Source organism: Perognathus longimembris, chromosome 4 (genome assembly GCF_023159225.1).
Source record: "Perognathus longimembris pacificus isolate PPM17 chromosome 4, ASM2315922v1, whole genome shotgun sequence".
Taxonomy (NCBI): domain Eukaryota; kingdom Metazoa; phylum Chordata; class Mammalia; order Rodentia; family Heteromyidae; genus Perognathus; species Perognathus longimembris.
This window is the reverse complement of record NC_063164.1, coordinates 36,519,805-36,543,934: the sequence shown is the minus strand read 5'-3', so window position 1 is coordinate 36,543,934 and position 24,130 is coordinate 36,519,805. Positions and strand designations below refer to the sequence as shown.

General features: G+C 40.1%; 1 long non-coding RNA gene across 1 annotated transcript; it reads right to left on the bottom strand.

Moving 5' to 3' along the window:
- Positions 1–1,760: 1,760 nt before the first annotated feature.
- On the bottom strand, positions 1,761–23,564 carry LOC125349946. Its single transcript, XR_007210659.1, has 4 exons — positions 22,810–23,564; positions 17,086–17,108; positions 1,975–1,981; positions 1,761–1,771 (listed from the first exon to the last, which is right to left on the bottom strand). It is a non-coding gene; the product is annotated as an uncharacterized LOC125349946 (long non-coding RNA).
- Between the last annotated feature and the right edge of the window lie 566 nt (positions 23,565–24,130).

Below are 24,130 nucleotides of genomic sequence, written 5' to 3'. Positions count from 1 at the left end.
CTCAACGGACCAATTTTGCTCTCAGATACTTCTATGGAGGAAAAAAATAATTTGCATATAGATTTGGAAAAAGGACTGTTTCTTTCTGGAATTGGGGGATGCAGAACATGTGAATGTCACAAAATTCCTCATCCCACAATGGTCGCTAAGTAAACCTGTCACTGTGTTATCCTCATCATCAAGAATGTGACACAGCTCCAGGGATGTTGCTGGGAACAAAGCTTTCTTGTTTCTCAGTGCTTTATCGATTAGTGTGTCCCTGCTCTCTGCCAAATGGGAATCAGCATTCAGAGAGAGCTTTCTGCTCTGAGCCATCATGGATTGTAATCCTTGGCTGTCTATGTGCAAATCTGCACAAGATTTTCTTTTCCTTTTGCTTTTCTGCTTATACTTAATATGTCTAGAGCTGCATACATTCTGGGTATAATGTGAGGTCTCTACAACATACAGAGATATTCCTATTGCTCAGTCTAAATTTCTCCCTTTTTTCTGATTCTCAGGCACAGATATCCAGGGTCTCCTCTACCATTCTAGCATTGTGGGCATCTGCGAGCCAGGGAACAGGTGTGAAGTGGTTTAACTGTTATCTCAATCTCTCTTTGCCAACTGGGGCACTGGATAGCACTACACAGAACATATTTCTGTGACTTTAAGGATGCGCATCCACTATTTGAAATCAGCACTTTGCACTGAAAAGATGGAACAGACTCTAGAAAGAACCAAGAGAGAGACAACCTCTAAATTCTTCTATATATATAAACTCATCAAAAAAAAAACGATGAACAGCAGGGGTTCATTAAGAACATCAGAAGAAAGTGAAAGGAGTTGACAGACGGTAGATAAAATCTGAACTGTGATCACGTGCAGAACACAGCATAATCGAGAGTTAGTAAAGAGGAGTCTGAAACCAGAAGACAGGCACTAGACATACATCAGTAAGGCGCCAGCACATCAGATTCCCTCCTGGAATTTTTCAAGGTTTGGGGCAACAGCTTATGTACCCTATGTCTAAATATTTTAATATTAATATTGGGGTTTATATAATGACACAAGATATTCTGCCTCCTAGAAAAATACATTTCATAAAGAATGGAGAAGTCAGGTTCTAACTGAGTCCCTCCCCCTACTATTCTCAGGCCTACAATCTACCCTCTCTCTTGACACCTTTGGATCCTTCCCATTTTATGAGGTATCCTGTGTAGATAGGTGCTAATAATCAAGAAGGGTAGACTTCTTGTCAATTGGCTTTCTAGTATAGCCTCACTTTTGAATGATGCTTTCCCACCCCTCCTGGAGGAGGTCAAAGAGAAGGCAGCAAAAGATAGGTCACATCCAACAGCTAAAAGTAAAGTACTGGGCATGGTTGACACCCAAACTTGGCCATTATATCACTTTTTGGGGCCCAAAAGGGTCTTTTTTCTGGTCGGTGGGAGTTTCTGTGTGTCTATAAAACTTCCAGCAGTGATCTCCAAGTCCTGTTGTTACTGAAAAACTTAGAAGAACTGAATGCAATGAGTTAACTAAGAGAACCATATGGGATTTGGTTTATTTTTGTCCTGTAAGTGCAAACAAAATATTTAAAAAGCAACAATCTCTTTCTAATGAGTTATTTCTTATTAATATTTTCAGCCCCTTTTTATTGATGCTTTCCTTCTCCCTGCTTCCCTTGTGGGCTTGATGCCATTTTTAGAGCAATTCAGAGCCAACCACCTGCTTCCAGTTCAAGGCATATGAAGAACTGGTAGACTAAAAGAAATTACTGTGAATAAAACTATAGGCTCATTGCACAGGCCTTAACCACAAACATAAGCATAACAGGGGTACTGAGATAGAACATATAATATCAACTTACTTTTCTTCCTTCTGAGTTGATGATTTATTGCTTCTGATTGGACTCTTTTTACTTCTCTTGAGATGACATGGTATCCTTTATTGGAGAGCTCAGTGTACAGATGAAACATCTTTTCATGATACTTGTTTTCTGAAAAAGTATCACAAAGATGAAAGGATGCTGGGTCTTTGGGCTTTGCTACCTCTGGCTATTCACCCCTTTAAGCTTGTTAGTTCCTTCCTATCATTTCCCTCAGAATTATGGTGTTCTGAGAAGAAACCAGTATTTTGAAGTTAAGCATTCAAGATTAAGTATCAAATTTGTAAACGTTGGGATCTATTTCTGCTTTATTTCTTATTGTCAAAATAGGACATGAAAGAAGGAAATTTTCCCTCTAGAGCGATCACATGAACATATTTTCACTTTTGCTCAAAGTGAACCAATAGTCTAGATGAGAGAAATAAGTATGCTCTGATAGGGATAATATTTGAGGTGATTGTAGAGGTTGGAGTCAGTGCTTTTAACTTGGCTTGATGCATCAGTGTGACTCTAGCTAAGTCAAAAGACTCCAAACTAGTTCCTTCAGATGTGTAGCAATTTTACACCTCATGAAAGCATATGGCCAGGAGGGAAGTTGCTCACTAGTAAATGTTCCTTTGCAGTATTGGATTTGGCTTTGGTTCCTGTAAAGCAGTTTTAAAAAAATAAACCAGCTTTACAAACAGATCAAAGCTTTTAAGCCCATGAAGAAGGCTTGCCTTTATGTATATAATAATATACCTGCCTCTCCCAACCAAAACCCCACCACTTAGCCCCCAGCCTCAGCCATCCACACTGGCCCATTTTAGCCTGAACAAGGTCTAGCAGGTGAGGAGCTTGAGCCAATGATTGGAATGGAGAAGCCAAAGTAAGACTTGAATTGAAATCTCAGTTTCATTATTTAGGCAGCAAGTTTTCAGGAATATGTGAAAATAAGACATTAATTTATTTGCTTTATAGAATGTGGGCTTTGGATTCAGAAAACCAATATGAAAAGCAGGTCTATTTAAGGGAGGTGAGATTTTCTAATATGGTGGAGTTAACACGTGCAGATTTTCATAAACTTTAAAGCTGTCATTTTGCCGGGGACATTTCTCCCTGCACCTTCCTCCTCTGGCTTCTGCATCTTCCTGTTTCCCTGGTGGAATCTCTTCTCCCCAGGAGGAATAACAAGGAAGCACATAACCACTTAAATTCTTAAGTGCTCTGTGACCTTGGGCAAAATACTACACCTGTCCAAGTGTCAGATTTGTTATCTGTGAAATGTCATAATGCAGTTAGTTGATGGGGTGATAATGAGCATTAAATGAGGTAATGTTCACAAAGTGTTGGTATTGGCCTGGAACCTGGTAGACACTGAGTACATCATAGCTCTTACAATAAAAATAATACCATAAGTCAGTGAGATACTAACTTATTCACCCACTAGCTGTTATTTACCTGTATTGGTGACATAGAAGTCTTGAGGAAAGTGGCCATGTGCCTTGAGGGATTGGCCTCATTGGCTTTGGAATATAGGCCTAATTTAGGGCTAGGAATCCTGTCTCTTAAGGTTAGTTTGCCAGATTTATTGGAGAATTGTCCACAGCAGATTCCTGAACTGCAGCCATGTCATTAGGGAGCTGCTGAGAATGAAGACTTCACTAGCTACTACTCATGGTACAATTATCCTCTGCTTTCCAATTTTAACTTTTGGGTCATATTCCTTTTCAGAAACAAAGGAACCCTTCTACTACTGCTAAATTATTTCCTCTCTTCCTTTTTTGGAGACTCAGCCTCTAAATATTTCAATATTGTAAGCCAATAAAACCACTTAGGAAAAGATTGTTTGCTAGATGATAACTTCCTTACATTTCTTCTATTATCAGTTCTCCAAGTGGGGTATCTACCATTAATAGCCACATTCCTTCAAAATATGTTAAATAGGATCCCACTCTTCTGCTAGTAAAACAGAAAGTCTTAGGTGGGTTCAGCAATCTGAGTTTTAACAAGCACTCAGAATGATTCTAATGAGAGCTGATATATAAGAAACATTGTTCTATGTTTTAAACCAAGGTTTTTGCTCTAACACAGTTCTTTACAATTTGTCTTGTGAACCTCCCATAATGACAGTCACAAAGACTGCTATGAAGATTGTTGGTTCTGCCAAACTCATGCACTTTCAAGCCAGTCTAATAATTTCTTTAATCTGAGATGGATAATCTCATATGGTGGGTGCTCCCACTGGGCCAGCATTTAACCAGGCCTGTTCTCTACTTATTTGTGTCATAATGGGCTTCTTGTCTTCCCTCAGAGTCCTTGTCGTTTATGTTCCTCTGTCTGACAATCTCCTCTCAAGAGGTGCAGTCATTTCAAAATTAACCCACTGATGCTTCCAATTCACCCAAGGGCCTTTGGGTTTTTGTGGTCAAATATGTTGACCTTTCCATATTTGGAACAAATATAGAAGTGACTCAATTATGGATACCATTTGAAGCTTTAAGAAGCTTTTAAGGTTTTAATATTTTCCAAATCCCTAGCCCTGCAAATGATTTCTTTGGTCAGCTCTGAAGTTGTGGCTTTCTTCTTTCTCAGGTCTCTTAGGCTTCAGAGAACCTATTAATAGTGCAACCTGGGAGAATTTTCCCCTGGCATTCCTGTCTGTCTAGCCTGGCCTCTAAAATGAAATTAGCTGTTTGTATATGTCCAAGATCTCAACTTCCCCTGAAGGAAACAGGACCCTGCCCAGCTTCACATTCAATTTTCTTCGAGGCTACCTGACGACGGGAAGACTGACACGGTCCCTTTCCCTTTGCTACCCAAACTTTTATTTTCCTAAAAGACCAAATGTATAGAAAAGTAAATAGAATGGTGTGACATGATATTTCATATTGTTATTCACAGTTCATCTGTTGCTTTCTCTGTGACATACCTTTATTTCTCCCCCGCCCCCCCCCCCACACACATACATTTTCCCACCATTTAAAAGAAAGTCCAAGGGCTGGGAATATAACCTAATGGTAGAGTGTTTGCCTCGTATGCATGAAGCCCTGGGTTCGACTTGTCAGCACCACATATATAGAAAAAGCTGGAAGTGGCACTGTGGCAAGTGGTAGAGTGCTAGCCTTGAGCAAAAAAGAAGCCAGGGACAGTGTTCAGGCCCAGAGTTCAAGCGCCAGGACTGGCAAAAAACAAAGAAAGAAAATTGATTATTTTATCCTTAGCCATTTTAATAAGGATTTCCTAAAACCAAACTTTTTTTTCATAAATAACTACCATTCCAGTATTGGATATGATTATGACATAATATATAGTTTTACATGTTACAAGAAATATATATATGTTGTAATATGTAGTTCCTAGTCAGAGCACTCTGGGTGTTTCAATTGTTGTATGTTATTATATTTCAGCCCCTTTAAATTCAGAATGTATAACATTTAAAAAGCAAGTTAAAAAAATCTCATATAGGGGCTGGGAATGTGGCTTAGTGGTACAGTGCTTGCCTAGCATACATGAAGCCCTGGGTTCAATCAGCAGCACATAAACAGAAAAAGCCAGAAGTGGTGCTGTGGCTCAAATGGTAGAGTGGTAGCCTTGAGCAAAAGGAGGCCAGGGGCAGCGGTCAGGCCCTGAGTTCAAGCCCCAGGACTGGCAAAAAAAATCTCATATGGTATATGGCTTTCTTTTTTTCTTTCTTTCTCTCTTTCTCTTTCTTTCTTTCTTTCTTTCTTTCTTTCTTTCTTTCTTTCTTTCTTTCTTTCTTTCTTTCTGTCTTTCTTTCTCTCTCTCTTTCTTTCTTTCTTTCTTTCTTTTTCTTTCTTTCTTTCTTTCATCTATCTATCTGCTGGTCCTGAGGCTTGAACTTAGAGCCTGAGTACTTACTGTTCCTGAGCATTTTTGCTCAAGGCTAGTGTTGTACTACTTTAAGCCACAGCTCTACTTCTGGCCTTTTCTTTTTCTGTGTGTGGTTAATTGGAAATAAGAGTCTTAAGGACTTTCCTGCCTGGGTTGGCTTTGAATCCTGATCCTCAGATCTCAGCCGCCTCAGTAGCTAGGTTTATGAGTGTAAGTCACCAGCACTCAGTCATCATTGTGACATTTTTTTAAATGTGTATTTTTTTTAACTTTCTGGTCCTAGGGCTTGAACTCATGGCGTGGCCTCTATCCCTAAACCTCTTTATGTTCAAGGATAATGCTCCACCACTTGAGCCCACCACTTGAGCCACAGTGCCACTTTGGGTTTTTTGAGTAGTTTGGAGATAAGAGTCTCATCAACTTTTCTGCCTAGGCTGACTTCCATGTGATCTTCAGATCTCAGCTACCTGAGTAGCTAGGATGACAGGCATGAGCCACCAGTGCCTGGAATATAGTGACATTTTTGAAAGTGTATATGCCATAGATTCATAATTTGGATTTTGGGATGTAATGTTTTCTTATGGTTACATCTATGTGAAACATTTTGGGCCAAATGCCACATAAATGATAGCATCTTTTTTTTCATACCCAGACATTGTGGGGATCTGTTACAATTCAGGCTATGAAAATGTAGGGGAATATGGTGGAATCTCTGAATCATAGAGCATGAAGGAAATGCAATCTGACCCGATCATTTCACATTAAAAAAGATCACATTGAGTCACAAGGAGTTCACAACTTGTCTGACTACACAGCTAGTGACAGTGCTGGCTTCTGCTACACTGTCTCTGAAACTCTCCTGTAATGTCCTCATTCACTTTCTTCAACTCTTCCGGACCTGGTTGAGTGTGAGATAGATTCTGGCATATAGGCCAGTTGACACAGTTCTATAGATGCCAGAGTTTGTTATTGTGAAACCTTTCCTTTCCTTGGATTCAAAGTCTAGCAAATAAAACCCCCTGGGTAACCTCTCAGAAATACTCAAGAAGTAACGCATACCTGTTTACAACAGAGAAAACAGATTTCATGTAGAGAGTGGCCTTCTGCCCAGCTCCAGAAACACTTCTGGGTTAAGAGGAGCAGCAGCTCAGCACTTCTGAGCTATTTATGTCGATTTAAAAGGCAGGTGTCTTCCCATTGACCTGTTTTCGGTGCTATAATCCCATTACCTTAACACTATCCTCTAGAGTTTTGCATTGTTTGGGAATTTTCAATTCATTTATTTGTAACAGATCAAAAGCTATCTGGCACACACACTGTGTTTGGACACAGGCTCTCTGATGGGTCTTGCAGTCTCTCTCAATGCATATATCCTAATAGTTCTCATGGGCTGCCTACTACCTTCAGTTTTAAGCAGCCACTTTAGTCACAGAACTCCCTAAGAGATTAACCAATGAAAGAAAAATGTAGCTTTGAAGTATATTTCTGTTCAAAAGAAAAATGTGTTTTTGTGAGGTATCTGGTTGCTTTATACTCTTGAGTGAGGAGTGCTAACAATCCTTCAGTTCAGATTCCTGCATAAGTATCTTAGTGCACTGGCCTCATAAACAGTTGAGCTGGTGAGCTGTGGTCTACAGATTCATCTTCAAGATATTTTGTGTATGTGCTAGTACTGGAGCTTGAACTCAAGGCCTTGTACTCTTGTTTAGCTTTTTCACTCAAGGCTAATTCTCTACCACTTGAACTACCTTTCCACATCTGGTGTCTTACTGGTTGGTTGGAGTTAAGGTTCTCTTGGCTTTTCTGCCTGGGCTGATTTCAAACTTTGATCCTCATATCTCAGCCTCCTGAGTAGCTAGGTTAACAGGCATGAGCCATTGTTGCTCAGCTCATGATTGTTTATTTGCATGTGTGACATGCTCAGAGTGAGGTTGGCAAACTAAGGCCCCTGGATCAGAGCTGCTCACCAAATATCCCTTCTGTTTCCATATGGTCCACTGTAAGATGTAAATAGTTGAAATAACTGAAAAACAAGTAGTATTTTATGACTTTTAAAAATTAGTCAAAATCTAGATCCTGTTGTCTACAAATAAAAGTATTATTTGAACATACACTCATTTGTGCTATGGCTTATTTATTTCTGGAACTTTCCATTTAATTGTGCTTGACTACTGTTGACTGAACTACAAAGAAGGAGATTATGATATAGCACAGACAAAATTTTGCACTGTACTTGTCAACTGCTATGAGTGAGGGGCAGGATGGGTCTGACCACCAAGTGTCACGGCTGAGATTGAGCTACTTCAAAAGCCATGCACCCCTCATACATCACTTTCTTCATATGTGCAATTAGGATATAAGGGAAAATCTGCTTTGCAGCTGTTGAGGTAGTTCATTGAGACAAAACATTAGCTGAATGAACCCCAATTGGTAGTGAGCAATCAGTAAATGACAGATAGCATAGCCCTCCCTCTGTGACAGGGCGTTGTCTAGCTCTTCCCCATTCAGGAATCTGCCATCTATGGGGATGATGGGCAGAAGTGAAAGCACCAAGAATGGAAGACAGTTCCATCCAGGAAAATAGCTTGTGCAAGAGCACTGAGGCTCATGTGGTGTCTGACAACTTCAATGAATTTAGCAGATTTAGTTTTCCATGTTTAATGACACAAGTCTGATTATGTAGGTAAAATATGTCAAAATAATTACAATTTCATAAAAGAGTGAGGAAATGAAAGATAAAAACCATCTAATGGAGCCAGGCATAGGACAGCTGACAAGGATGGCCAGCCCTGTGTTACTCGGGGGCAGCAGCTCAGAGGATGTGATCTAACAGATGCACATTAACTGTGTTCTGAATGAAAAGAGTGATGGGGAGAGTTTGGTTCAAGAGCATGAGAAAACATGGGCTGTGGTAAGTGTGAGGTATGCACATGAAATTTATTGGAGAAATCTGTGTCTTGTGAAAGTTCTCCAATGTTGTATTTTGTAGGCAGTAGTAAGTTTAAGGACCAAGAATTATGAAAAAGAGGAAGCTTTTTCAAGCATTATAAAAAGAAATAAATAGAAGGGAGAGATCCTAGAATAAAGGAGAACTGGGCACAAAGTTACAGAACTAGCTCAGATGAGGAGAATGGTCCAGCACAGCAGTGGGAAGTAGAGATAGAGAGGTTAGACAAAGGGCTCCCTTCTCCATACATAGCTAGAATTGGTTTATGTGATTCAAGCAACACAATCAATCAGCTTGGTTAGATTTTCAGGGTTGAAGGATGCTGATTGTGCTGGACCTGTGGACCACTGGAGATCAGGAAGATGTATTGTCACCACAGTGGGTGCTATCTGACCCTGAAGCCACGGGGAGCATTGAGGTTAGGAGAGGGGACAGAGGAGAGACACCCTTGTGAAGGCCCACTGTATGGGGAGGAGGATTGTGCATGTAGGAACTGATGAAAAGACAGAGTATCAGAATTAAGGAGTTTCCAAAAAGCCACCAAGAAACGTTTTTAGGGAATGGTGGACTCCTCAGGATCCAGAGGAAGTGGAGAGTTAACTGGCAAAGGCTGAGATAAAAACAGGGAATGTTCAATTCACTGATACTTGTATGGAAGGTGTTTCAGCAAAATATTACTATTGTGATGCTTTAGTGACTGAATAGGTTAGAAGTGAATACTTCTTCTATCTTCTTTTTTTCCCTCCCTCCTTCCATCCTTTTCATTTCTTTCTGCCAATACTGAGGCTTGATCCCAGGGCCTCATGTTCGCACTTGGCTTTTTCACTCAAGGCTAGCAGTCTACCACTTGAGTCACTTCTTTACTTCTGGCTTTATGCTGGTTAATTGGAGATAAGTCTCAGAGACTTTTCTGCTCAGTCTGGCTTTGAACCCAGACCCTCAAATCTCAGCCTTCTGAGTAGTTAGGATTGTAGATATGAGTCACCAGTACTTGGCTAAACTTAGATTTAATCATTAACAGCAATAGGAAAAACCAAACAAACCCTTCACTATGGTATTTCCTCTGCATCCTCAGTGGACCATTACATACTGCTCTGGTTTAGAAGAAGAAAGCTGAGTTATAGGCCTGCAAAGGAAAACCTAGTCAAGTACTTCACATATGACCTGTCAGTATTTCACATTCCCACCCAACAGAGCCAGTACTACCAAACTAAAATAAAACTAATGCTGTGGCCACTCTGTGTATAATTTACAGTTAAATATCTTTGTGACTATACATAAGGCACCACCAGCTAGATTCTTTCACAATAGAATATCCCAGAGGCATTATTTTTATTGGTTGGAGCAGTAAGAAATAAAGACGAAGATAAATTTAATATTTAACTCTAAATCTTTAGTCTCCCTCATTAGCTGACTTGCCTGCAGCCACATTGCTGTAAATTAAACTGCCTACGCTGGTAGGTTGCCAAGACACACATCCCGCGAAATGTTAACACTTCTTGTTCTTACGGCTGATCAAGTTAAAAACAAAAAAGTAATCTGTTTGCCATCCAGAGAGGTCATTAGAAAGGGTAGTTAAAAAAAAAAAACTGTCAACTTATTCTGAGTTGGAAATAGAAAAGTGGCTCTTTTTTTGGTCCTAAGTTGGTCTTTATAGGAAGCAGAATCTAATGGAACTGAATGGAATGTTGATGTTTCTCTCTCTCTCTCTCTTTTTCTGTTTGAGTGTGAGTGTGCACATGCACAGGCCTATACTGAAGCGTAAACTCAAGGTTTAGGCACTATCCTTTACCTTATTTATTAAAGGCTAGTGCTCTACCACTTGAACCACAGCTCTACTTCCACCTTTTTTCTGGTTAGTTGTGGAGAGAAAAGTCTCATGGACTTTCTACCTGGGCTCTGTGAAGGGCATTCCTCAGCTCTCAGCCACCTGAGTAGCTAGGATTACAGGTGTGACCTATCAGCATCCAGCTGTAATTACTTGGGTGGGTGGAGACTTCATCACAGAAGGGTTTCCAGGAAGCTACTTTATTTATGATTCTCTAATCAAATCACTGCCAACTTATCAGTTCCCTGAGGAAGGAAGAACATGCCTCCTGGCTAGTGGAAGCCTGTGAAGATAGAGCAAGGCCATCATGAGGAATCCTCCTCCCAGAGGCTGGAATTCACAACTCGGAGAGCTGTGTGCTAGGGCAGAGAAAGTCCTTCCTGTGAGAGACTGGGGGTTTTGTGGTGAAAATGTGGTCTGGTCTTTTTTCCACTTCTAATTCATTTGTCATTCCAGACTCTTTCAATTCTCATGACAGGAAACAGAGCTCTGATTCAAGGAATGTTTATTGAGCAGCACAAACTGTTTATAACCAGAGAGCAAATAGGACAAGACATTATCTGTACTTGTGTGTTCCCACATCTGTCAGAATAGTGGCATCAGGAACAAATACATCTTCCACCTGTCAGAGAGTTATCAGCAAGTCTGTTCTTAAACTGGGTTTGCTCAACCTAGGCTGTACACTTCAATCACCCGGATAGCACTGGCATATCCCAGTGCCCCACCCCCACCACACACCAATTTACATCCTCATCTCTGATGGGACTTGGGTACCTATCTGTACTTACTTCCTAAATGATTCCAATAGGCAGCCAAATTTGAGAATCATTGTATTCTCAATCCTGGTCACTCATTAGATTCACTTTGGTCATTAGATTGGATCCAGACCAAGCCAATCAGAATCAGAACTTCTTTCTTTCTTTCTTTCTTTTTTTTTTTTTTTGGCAGTGCTGGGATTTGAACTCAGGTCCTCATACTTGTTGGGCTGATGCTCTCCTGCGGAGCCACACCTTTAGTCCTTCCTCCCCCTTTTTGGAGACAAGGTCTCACTTCTTGCCTGGTTGTGTGCCTGGAGAGTGATCACTGATATGACCAGCACATACCATTATTTCTGGCATTTTTATTTTAAGATAGAGTGTCGTGCTTTTACTGCTGGGCTGCACTGAAACTATGATCTTCCCTACTTAGCCTCTCATGTATTTATGATAATGGCATCCCCACCACGCCTAGCTATTCATTGAGAAGGAGACTGCCAACTTTTTTTCTGCTCAGGTTGACCTTGAACCATGATCCTCCCGACCTCACTCTTCCAATTAGCTAGGATAATTGGCACAAATCACCAGTACTAGACCAGAATCACAATGTTTAAGGACATTTCCTACGTGATTTTAATATGAACCCACCATGGAGAATCTCTGCTTTTAAACAAATTCACAAAGTGTGATTGCAGAGCACACAGTGGGGACATCTATGCTCCTCATTAAATGTCATGCAAGGCCTATCTGAATCAGAAGTTTTGCAATCTCTCCAGCGAACTCACATTCTCAAAATACTCAAGACCCAGTCCTGAAACCTCCTTCATCTCCTTTTGTAGATTACTCAACTTCCACTAAGAAGAAACTTATACATTCCCACCCCTGAAAATGGAGTTTACATTCCTGCGAATGTGCAAATAGCAAAACATAGTATCTAAGCTAAATTAGAAAGAACAAGATACAGAACAGCTGGTATAATACTTGGTTTTTAAGCACTAAAAAGGAATAGTTCAATGCCTATATTTGTGTGATGGTGGGAGGACCCTTTTGATATTTTGTATCATGTACACATAATTCCTCTATTTAAAAAGAAAGCAACTAAAAATACCAATATTACAGGGAGAGAAGTCACAGTAAACTTTATACTGTTAAAGTATAAACTAGGGCATGTTAAAATATTAAAGAGTTTATATAAGCAAACAAATTCATGAGTTGGGCAGCCCAAATTGCATTTGACTCTCACAGAGTGGATGAGAGCATAGATAATATCTGATTGGCTAAAGTGTAGTAGTTGCCCAGATCTTGGTTGGTAGATCTTGTTTTGTTTTTCTAGATTATCAATGTCTATACTGGATTGTGTTTTAATTTACTTATGTAGGAGCCCAGCTATGGGAACTGCCTTAGTGTAATGGGCTCCCAATTAGTTAGGTTTACACTACTTATTTATACTCTAGAATGATTTACCTTATCAGAATATTTTTCTGGATACTTGCTGATTTGACAAAGAATAGAATTTGTATCAGAAGATGCAGGAAAGCCATGACAGTATGGGGAAAAGGAACAGGAAAGAATTTCAGATTCACAAAGTCAATCTTTGCAAGTTTACATTTTTACCTATTGTCAGTCTGTACCTTGATCTAGAAGACAAAAGATGGGTACATACCAGTATGTAACGTTTTTGTAGACATTGTTAGAAACAAATAACAGACTTCATGCCTTCACCAGGTTCTGGCTAAAATAATGTGTGTATTGGGGGAAGGGATTAGCTCTTCATCCAGGGAGGTCTTAGCTCTCTCTCAACAAGCTTTTTAGAAATGTGACCTCAAGTTCTCCTGTAGCCAGCAGATGGCAGCAGCAATCTAGTTTCTGGTATATCCCAGGAGATAAGTGAATTAGGTGGTTCCTGGTCATTTAGACATGAAAGAAAATCTCTTAATTTCTGACAAGCATAGATGTTTAAGTGGAGAATAAAGAGGAAAAGATATAATGCTTCATAGTAAACGGATTTAATCTAAAGAGAAGGGAGTAACCTATAACATTTCTTATTGTAGGCCCACATCTTACTGAATGATGGACCAGTGATGATCTCATTGGGTCATCAGTGGCAATGAGATGGATACTAATGTCATTACCCCGGGTTGCCAGAGTTAGAATAGGTTTGAGAACTTGCCAGAATTCTCAGAGAAGCAAGTAACAGAGAAGGATATAAACCCAATTTGACCACTTAATCATTTTAGCACTGCATTGAGTCAAACTGCTTCTTGCATTTTGAAATATTAGGCACCAGTTGAAATGGGCTTTGAAGGCTGTCTTGGATTTGGACCACATTTTGAGTGAGGAGGGAGGATTTTCCAGCCAAATGGCAGAATTTTGAGGATAAGAGGATATTACTACTTGATGTTTTATGTCCCAGTACTGTAGTGGTCACAAGAGTAAGAGGCTGAGTCTTTTCTAGCTGAGTGCTGGCGGGCTCGTGCCTGTCAACTGATATCTCAGGATCACAGTTCAAAGTCAGCTCTGGGACATGTATCTGAAGAGACACTTGTCTCGAATTAACCAGCAAAGATCTAGAAGTGGGGGCATGCTCAAGTGATAGAGCATTAGTCTTGGGCTAGCTTTGAGTGAAAAAGCCAAGCAAGAGGCAAGGCCCTGAATTCAAGCCCCATTACCAGCAAACAAAAAAGAATACTTTCTAAACTCAAACTATATGTCTTCTCAGACAACACTTCTTGGAGTCAGAGGAATCCTGAAGTGGAAGAAAATTGTCTTTGGAAAAGTGGATGGAATGCTTATTTACCTAAGACAATGTAAACCTGAAGTTAAGTGAGAAGTTTCATGTTGTATGAAGTGTCATAGGAATACTTGTTAATGGGAAGTTTCTCTGTATTGTTGCCTTCATAACCAAACAAATACTCTTACATCTCTATTTTTCAGAATTTCCCTTCATTCTCCCTAGGAACAATGAAGAAATTATCTTCCTACGGTTTCCTGCACCTTACCTCTCATCCTTTTACCTTCCAATTTTGGCTGGCTGCTATCTTATTTTTATACCACCAAGTACTGTGGTTTGTATCCTTATTTTTATGCCATCAAGTACTGTGGTTTGTATCCTATCTACAACTGTAGAAAGAACAGTTGTGTTATGGTTAAGGAGTATTTGCTACAGAACTGAGCGGGGGACAAAGGGGACAAAGGGGGGAGAAAGGCGATGACTAGCCTATGTTCTTGCAGGGAAAATTGCCAAGGTCATTTGGGCTCTCTGTTCTACCATGCTTAAAGCCAGATAATTGCTTGGTGTATTATTGAATCTGTTTATATCTTTCTCACAAATAAATGTATTTTAAAGGTTTGGTTCTGTTTGACTTTTCTTTTTTCTCATGAGAAAAAATGGCCCTCATTTGCAATGATGCTTGACTATGGCCCCTTGTGTAGAACTCTGAATGATGGTATACCTTCTTCACAGATTCACTCTTTACTTGTCACCCTGAATTGTCTTTGCATTGTACTGCTTGGTTGGTTTTTCTCTTTATTAAATCTCAGATTCCCTCCCTAATTGGATTTGCTTCCATGTTTTGATAAAACACATCCTTAGTAATTTCAGAAGGAGCACACAGGGAGTATAATTTCCAAAGATTTACATGCTAAGTTTTACCTTGACTGAAATTTGAGAATGTTCTTTTCCTAAGTTCCCTCTGAACTGTTCTAAATGGACCTTAAACAGAGTAAAACACCAGTTTTCAGCAAGATTTAGGAAATAAAGGCTTTTAGTAGATACAAAGATGGAAATCATATCTATACCCCTTCAAGTCACCAAGAAGATGCCTGTGGGTTTCACACCATTCCTGTTCTTCCCTAGAAAAGAGAGAAAATGATTTTAAATTATGCTCCAGCCCATGGCTATTTATAGCATAAAACCTGTGGCTCTCTTAATGATAAACAAAAGATACTTTTTTTTGCCAGTCCTGGGACTTGAACTCAGGGCCTGAGCACTGTCCCTGGCTTCTTTTTGCTCAAGGCCAATACTCTACCACTTGAGCCATAACACTCTTTCTGGTGTTTTCTATATATATGGTGCTGAAGAATTGAACCCAGGGCTTACATATGAGGCAAGTATTCTACCACTAGGCCATGTTCCCAGCCCCAAAATATACTTTTAAATAAAGTGAGAATAATGTTCAGACCATTCACTCTATTTATCCTCTTAACAATACTTAGGTGAATGTGCAGTCATTCTTGAATGGAGTAGCTCACCACCTTTTGTCTGTACCCCCCACAGAAGTAGGTGCTATATGCAGTGGTTAGGGTGTGATTCCTCACACCAGACTGTCTGAGTTCAAATCTTGCCTCAGCTGCTTCCTCACTGGGCCACTTTGCTTAAGTTCCCTAAGGTTAAAGAGATGTTCCCTTTGCTTCAGATGTTCCTCTGTGAAATGAAGATAACAGTAACATGCAATAACAGTGTTACAAAAATAAAATGATTTTTCCTCTGCTGGATCCCACATCTGAGGAACCTCCCATGTCTTCTATGACCATTATTCAGTTGTGAATTAGGTTGACCTAGCACACCCTCAAGGCATGTTCAAGTCTGAAGAAAGATGGAGTCTTTTTCGGTCTCCTAGTGAAGAAACAGCATCTAAGGTGAGAACAAATGCTGTAATCTGGCCTCAGTGGTCTATGAAAACAGGGATTGGTTCTTATGTGAATCCGTGTGTGTGTGTGTGTGTGTGTGTGTGTGTGATGGCATTAAAAAGATATAAAACATCTGAAGAAGCCAGCCAGGCACCAGGGGCTCATGCCCATAATCCTAGTTACTTAACATGTTGAGACCTGGAGGATCCAGGTTTGAAACCAGCCTGTGCTATTTCTAATTGACCAACAAAATGCCAGATTGTAGACATGACTCAAGTGAAAGAGCCAAGTAAGAGTGCAAAAACATGAATGTAAGCCCGGTTACCAACAGACACATACACACACACACACTGAAAGAGGGTGAGAGAGAAATAATAACAAATAAACACTCTCAGTTTGTACTTTGGTCCATTTCAAGTATCAGTGGACAAATATACCAATCTAGCTAATGACAGAAAGTATTTAAAAACTGCACAAAAAAAACTGCACAGAAAATGTCTGAGAGTTTCTGAATCTTGAGCTGGAACTGGGAAAGGGCAGGTGTGTGTAGGTAAGCTGTTAGAAATAAGGAGGTCCTGAAAGGGATTCTCCCTTGTCTAGTCCTTCACATTGGGCTTGTTTCCTAGATTGGAATGTCAGAGTTGTGCTTCATGGGATCTCTATAGTTTTCCACTGTGAATGTCTGAGTCTCTGAGCAGCAGTGGGACCACTCAATATGACAAGATATATATATATATATATATATATATATATATATATATATATACAAAGTTGGATATTCAGGTTAAACACAAGGACAATAGCCCATGAACACACTTGTTTCTCTAATGACAGGTTTTAAAGGCAAGGTGGAAGAGAGAGAGAAAGAGGTTTAAATGTGGGTCAGATCTAGCATTTCAAACATAATAAAACCATGTAAATATTGAATTAAATTTCGAAGTAGGGTCTAATGAAACTCCAGATGTTGGTGGAATCAAGTTCAGAAAAAGAATATAGAGTTCCAGGAAGAAATCCTCCATCCCTTCCTTTTTATTTGAACTGATATTAAAGTTCTTAGCACGTGGCATCTAAACTCTCCTAAGAACCTAGACTTGGGGGGGAGGGGGGTATGAGGGACGAGGTAACAAACAGTACAAGTAATGTATCCAATGCCTAATGTATGAAACTGTAACCTCTCTGTACATCAGTTAGATAAAAAAAAATTGAAAACAAAAGCAAAAACAAACAAACAAATAAAAAAAAAACCTAGACTTGAAACTTGATATTACTTTGTGTTTAAATCATTACTTTGGGGGATTATCTTATATTCACTTGATCAAGACTTTAAAAAATTATCATTAAAATGACTAAGCACAGATTATGTATAGTAGGCAGATTTTGAGTAATTCCCTTGAAAACAAATACTTAAAAAAGTTTTCTCATAGGAATTGAGTTTTCTTTCTTAAGCAGAAGCAGGTCTCAGCTATGTATCAGTCTAGAATCATAAGTTTGAGATAATGGTTTATCTTGGGTAATATTCCAGCTACCATCGCCAGGCCTTCACTTGTCAGCCATGCAGGAAGGAAGCCCTTCTGCTGCGATTCTAATGTGATGGGTATGTAACACCTCACACAGCCATTGTGCTTCTCCTATAGCCTGGATTAACAGGCATGTACACTACTATGCCTTGCTGCTCCAGTTATGTTTGAAATAAGGGTCCTGCTGTTTGCCTGAATCAGTGTGGACCATGACTTTCCTATATGTCTTCCTGCCACCAATCCCAGCCTTTTCTATTGTGATATGTGGAGGGAGGTTCCTTAGGAACTTTTTGCTCAAGCTGGTTTAGAAGCTTTCCTTCTAATCTCGCCTCCTGAGTAGTTAAGATTGTAGGCATGAGCCACCTTACCTGGCCAGGTAAATAATTTTTTTTGTAGGTCCTGGGGCTTGAACTCTGGTCTGCGCTCTGTCTCTGAGCTTCTTTGTGCTCAAGGCTAGTGCTCTACCACTTGAGCCACAGCATAAAGCCACAGCTTTTTCTGAGTAGTTTATTGGAGATAAGAGTCTCACAAATTCTCCTGCCAGTGCTGGCTTCAAACTGTGATCCTCAGATTTCAGCCTCCTGAGTAGCCAGGATTACAGGCATGAGCTACTGGTGCCCAGGTCAGATAAAAATTCTTAAAAGCACTATTTTTTTTCCAGAGGTTGAAAAATTGGAAACTGTTTTAAGACACCCATGCTCAGAGGGGCTTTGGTGTGCAAGAGGCTGTTTTGTTCACTGAACTAAAATATTGCAGTCTCTCATTTATCTACAATATAGTTTACCATAAAGTGAAGATAATTTCTTCTCTCCAAACCCTACATTAAGAGAAAGATGATAACTAAGGATGCATCACAGTGGGGATGTAGCACAGTAAGCCAGGATCACAGTGATTAAGCCCACTCTTAAAAAAAAAAAAAAGCCAATTTCACGTAACGTTCCCAGTAGTCCCCCCTGAAGCACTGCAGAAACTTGAGGTGCTTGTGTATCCTCCAAGATTTAATTACATACAGTGTCACCTTCCAGATTGTGGCAATCTGTGTTAATTTAAAATATTCATAATGAAATATTCATAATGAACTCCAGATATTTAAAATGATTTCTAAGTATATAACAATGTTTCCTCATACAACATGGTCTTTGACACTATTCACTTTCCCAAAACAACTGGCTTTAAAAAAAATAACTGGGAGCTGATAACTCATGTCTCTAATCTTAGCTATTCAGGAGTCTGATTTGAGGATCAAAGCTGGAAGCCATCTTGGGCATATTTGTCTCCAATTTAACAATAACAACAACAACAAAAAAAGCCCAAACTGGAAGTATGGCTCAAGTGGTAAAACACTAGTCTTGATTAAGAAAGCTAAGTAAGATCATGAGGCCCTGAGTTCATGCCTTTATAACAGTACCAAAAAAAAGAAAAAAAAAAAAGCCAGTTGCCCCTGGAGAATCAAAGTCCTAAGCCAACCTGGATAGAAAAGTCTGTGATAGACTCTAACTCTAAACTAACCAGAAAAAAGCCAAGTAAAATAAGAACTCAAGTGGTACAGTGCCAACCAGGCAAGCAAACTAAGCTAGTGTGAGAGAGGCCCTGTGTTTGAACTTCAGTAACAGAAAAAAGTGTGTGTGGGGGGGGGGGTGGGTAAGGATAAAATCATCTGATTGGCTTTGATAAAACAAAATACAAGAAAGGGGTTAGCTATTGAAATTCTTATTTCTTAAAGTCATCCTATTTCACCTTTACATTTCTTTTTTATTTTTCTTGATTGTGGGGCTTGAACTCAGGGCTTGGATGCTATCCTTGATCTCTTTACTCAAGCAAAGCTAGGACTGCACAACTTGAGCCACAGTTATTTCTTACAAAAATAAAATTTCTAGCAGCAGCTTGTCTTCAGAGAGGCAAGCCCAGTTACTGTTGCACATGTGGCATGATTTGAGGTGTGGGAAATAATCAGAGTTCAAGTGCCTTGCCTATCATGATGCCATTCAACAAACACTAATTTCCTCAGAATCCAGCATTAACCTTTGGATTCTTTGAAACATCTTCTTTAAGAATATTCAGCTCATTCTTTGTTTAATGTCAATTTTTTTATTGTCAAGATGATGTACAGAGGGGTTACAGTTACATACTTAAGGTAGTGAGTACATTTGTTGTCATACTTATTACCCCTTCCTCATTTTTCTCCCACTTTCCCTCCCCCAAACCAGCCCCCTTTGCTTTCATCTTTTTTTTTAACCATCCCAATGATGGCTATTGTCATTCTAGTCTACAATGCTTATGGAACCTATGAAAATTAACAATAAGACAATTCCTTCCCAGTTGGGTGTTAATGTACATTTTTTTTCCTTTTGCTTAGTATAATGTTCCTACTTTTTCTCTCATTTCTTCCCTCCCCCTATTGCCCTTAAGCTGCTTAATTCTCTTTCATCAATGTCCATTGTAGCTATTGGGCCCCCCCACACTGTATTTTTTTCACCTGCTTTCCACTCATTCTGTGCCCTCCTCCCAGCTTCCCTAAGATGTGCACATGTATACACCATATGTGAGGTAAAGAATATACGGTCCTCTAAATACAATAAGACTAAGAAGAGGTCCTTTGTTTTCTTTGGAGTTATTTTCAGTCTGTATATTATTTTAGGTACATATGAAGTAGTGCTTGGGTCTTACTTTTTGGTGCTTTTCTCCTAAGACTGTCCTTTTAAGGTCTCACTATGTATTGCTATCTTGGATCTTGTTTGATTTGTCATGTCTCTTTGCAATTTGATTCTAACACCCACACATCAGGGAGACCATGCACTGTTTGTCTCTGTTCTTAGCTTGTCTTGCTCAACGTGATTTGTCTAGTTCTGTCCATTTCCTGTGAATGCAATTATTTTATCATTTCTAATAGCTGTGTAGAATTCCAATGTGTACAGGTCTATAGTGGGGCATCTGGGTTGTTTCCATTTCTTGGCTATTGTGGACAATGTAGCAATGCACATGGAGGTGCAGGTGTCCTTGCTGTATCTTGGATACTCTTGCTCAGGGTATATGCCTAGGAGCAATATGGCTGGGTCATAGGGTATGTCTATGTTTATTTTTTTAAGGAACCTCCAGACTGCTTCCCAGAGTGGTTGTACTAGTTTACTTTCCCACCAGCAATGCAGTAGGGTTCCTCTTTCTCTGCATTCCCTCCAGCATTTGTTGTTGCCTAAGTTCAGAGTATAGGCCATTCTGATTGGGGTAAGGGTTATCTCAGGGTTTTTTGTTGTTGTTGTTTTTTGTTTTTGTATTTCCTTTACTGCCATGGATGCTGAACATTTCCTCATGTATTTCTTTGCCATTTTTATTTCTTTTTCTGTGAAGTCTCTCTTTAGCTCCCTTGCCCATTTAGTGATTGGCTTATTAGGTTTGGGAGGGATTCATTTCTTGAGCTCCATGGGAGTTTTCTGCAGTTGCTGGAGTCTTGCAGTCTTTGGTGGCCAGGGTGCTACACAGCCTGGGAAGGGGTCTTCACAATTTTCCAACTTTTTGCAGCGTATGGGCTTTTTGATTTTTTTCTTTCCTGGTTCTTGTGATTCTCTGCTTGTTTGAATTTTCTTTGTTGCTGATCTCTTGGGGTGGGGGTGGGGTCTGGGTGTTGGAACTCCCAACTTGCTATTTGGTTGGAGTGAACTGGGGTGATTCCCTGTTGTTTTGGTGCTATCTTCCTTCCTTCAGTTCTTTCTCTTTATTGACATACAGACTCATTCCCACAAATATGCACTGATAATTTTGACTAGCCAACTCCAGTATCTGGAATAGAATGGTAAATGACAAAGCCCTGAACCCACAGAGCAATGAGTCTAGACACTGACAGTGAGAGCAGCATGGCGGGGATGTTTCCCCTGTCAGAAGAGATCAAGCAGGAGCTCACATAGAAGAGTGAAACACAGAGTCAGAGAGGATTCAAGAGAGATGAAGAGCCAGATACCAATGATCTCCAGCTACTCAGGAGGCCGAGCTCTGAGAATCACAGTTTAAAACCAGCCCAGGCAGAGAAGTCCAAAAGTGTCATCTCCAATTAACCAGAAAAAAAAATCCAGAAGTGGAAGTGTGGTTCAAGTGGTAGAGTGCTAGCCTTGAGTAGAAAATGTCAAACATTCAAGTCCCTGAGTTCAAGACTTAGTACTCTGGCCAGGGGCAGTGAGGGGTGAAAGGAATCTAGATATCTCCATCTATGTCTGCAGGTCTGCGGCTGGCCTGGACACCACCATTGACACTGGGTCTCAAGATGAAGAACGCCATTCCTTCCATAGCTCTGCCTGTATCCAGACAAAGGGTAGCTGCTTACAAAACAAGGAGAAAGAACAAAACAATAACCATAACAAATAAAAGCCTCGGAGCTAAAGAAAAACAAAATGTCATGATTTGTGCATTTTTCTACAAAACTGATTTGTTCTGTGGTAGAAGATAGAGTTGCATTTGATTTCTACAAGATATGCAGTAATGGGTTATGTACTCTAGGGAAAGAGTATTGTTAAGGGAGCAAGAACGTGATGGATTCACTTCCTCGGTGAGGTTTATAATATGTGGCAGTTTTAGTGCGAGCAGGTATTTGGTCTATAAACTTGGAGAGCTTGGCATTAGTGGTAGCTCGGTTCTAAATGAAGAAAAATGCAGCTCTCCCTCTCCCTCTGGTTATTAGGCCTTCTGGGGATACATGGGAAGATGAAGTGTTTTCCTGATGTTGTGTTTGCCTGTCACGGTAATGTGCACACACCCTGTCACCAGCACCTGTATGCAGCACCCCCCTGCCCCCCAGACCTACTGGCTTTTGTTGGTGATGGCTGTTCATTGCAAGGCTCCAGCCTCATTGTGTGCTGAACAGAGTCAGGGTTATTTCAACTCCTTGTTCAAATGCTCCCTCTCAATTAGATGCTCTACGATTAGCTGCTTTGCAATTAGATGCTGGATCTCTTATTCTGAGAACAGCCAGTTTCACGGTCCCCAGAGGCCATTTCATGTCCTCACTTCTCAGAGCCTGCTGTTCTGCTTGTTTCCGTTTACATGGTGCTAAAGAGAGGCAGAGCAGGAAGCCAGCTGGCTTCCCGGAGGGCCTGGGAGGCTGCCCCTGACTGGGGCCGCTAGAGACCTGGGTCTGGTCTCAGCTGGCCAGGTGTGAGACTGCATAGTGTCATCTCCACAAGAAGCAGTGCCATTCTCATGTTAACTAATTTTGTTGGCTCAAGTAGAATGCCAATTAACTCATTTTTCTATTAGAAATGTATTTGCCAGGCAACATATCTGTGTCAGCCACACACACAGTTAAAGTCTATTGGGCAACTAAATGATAGATCGTGAGACTCACTCCCACATACTGTTCATGGGGTACAAATTGGGAGGAGTGTTTTATTATGTGGAAACTGAACCAGTGTGTTGAGTTCTTGCTTTGTATCTCTATCCCTTACAAATGTATCTGGTGGAGGAGCTTCCTCCAGTCATTGGCTGAGAATATGAATGGGCCCCTAATTTTCTGCCTACTCTTAGGGAAGAGGAATGCAGGATCTAAGCCATCAATCCAACCTCAGTCTTCACTTGCAGGATGAAAGGGCCTTCCATGTGTCTGTAATCGACAGACCGCTTGGGTACCTGTTATCCTTCTCTTCCTTTCTTCCTGACTGATAATTTCATCTTCTGGTGGGACATGGCCCAGTGGGAGGATGGTTGACTTGAGGTGACTGTCACCATGTTTTCACCTTTTAGAGATAGCCTAGATCCTCCAGAGACAATCCTTGTTACCCATCTACTTCTCCCAAGCTCTGAATTTGTCTTTGCCTGAGTGACTCAAGGTAGGATGACCAGTTTTTTCTTCCATCCTTTGAATATTTTTTCAGGTGCCTAATTTTGGTATGAAGTACCCATTGTAATGAAAATCCTTCATCCATCTATCATATCTATCTATCTATCTATCTATCTATCTATCTATCTATCTATCTATCTATCTATCTATCATCTACCTATCATCTATCTATCTGATATCTCCATATTCAATCCCCAGAAATGGAATGGTGCTCATGAATGTTAGTAAATGTACCATGAAGAGTGTGTGCTCTGGCATTGTTCCTAAGCTCTAGGGTTGAAACTTCCATTTTAATGTCCTATTATCTATGCATTGAGAGTCTTAAAATGTTCACAATAACAATAAAATGTTTATTTAGCACTTTCTATACCCTAGAGGCAGTTCACAGAGCTCTCTCTGTACGGTTTAATTTCTCAGCAATCTTATGAATTATATATCATCATTATCTTCATTTTGTAGATAAAGATACTGAGACAAGGAAGGACTAGGCCCATATCCCTAAAAAGTGATTAATCTAGAATTTCATCCAGTTTGCTTCTCACACTCACTATTCTAACCAGTGTACTTGTCTGTGATCATGAACATAACAATTCCAGTTCTGTTTACTCGAGGAAATAATTGGATGAGTGTGCCTGAGTCTTAGTTGCAATGTTTTCTAATAACTTGAAAAAAACAGCTGGCTACAACCTAGATGTTTGGTAGCATGAAAGCAAGAACCAACTACCATTTTCACCCAAACATGAAAATGAGCCATAACATTCAATGCTAGCAAGATGGCAGAACAGACATCTTCCACATGCCAATGGGAGTGTGAATACTTCCAAACACTGAAAAATTTGACAGAAACTTGTAAAAATGTAAATAAATAAGCTCTTTGACCAAGAACTTTTCTGGAAAGATCTCTATTATAGAAAATGAAGCATGTGCTT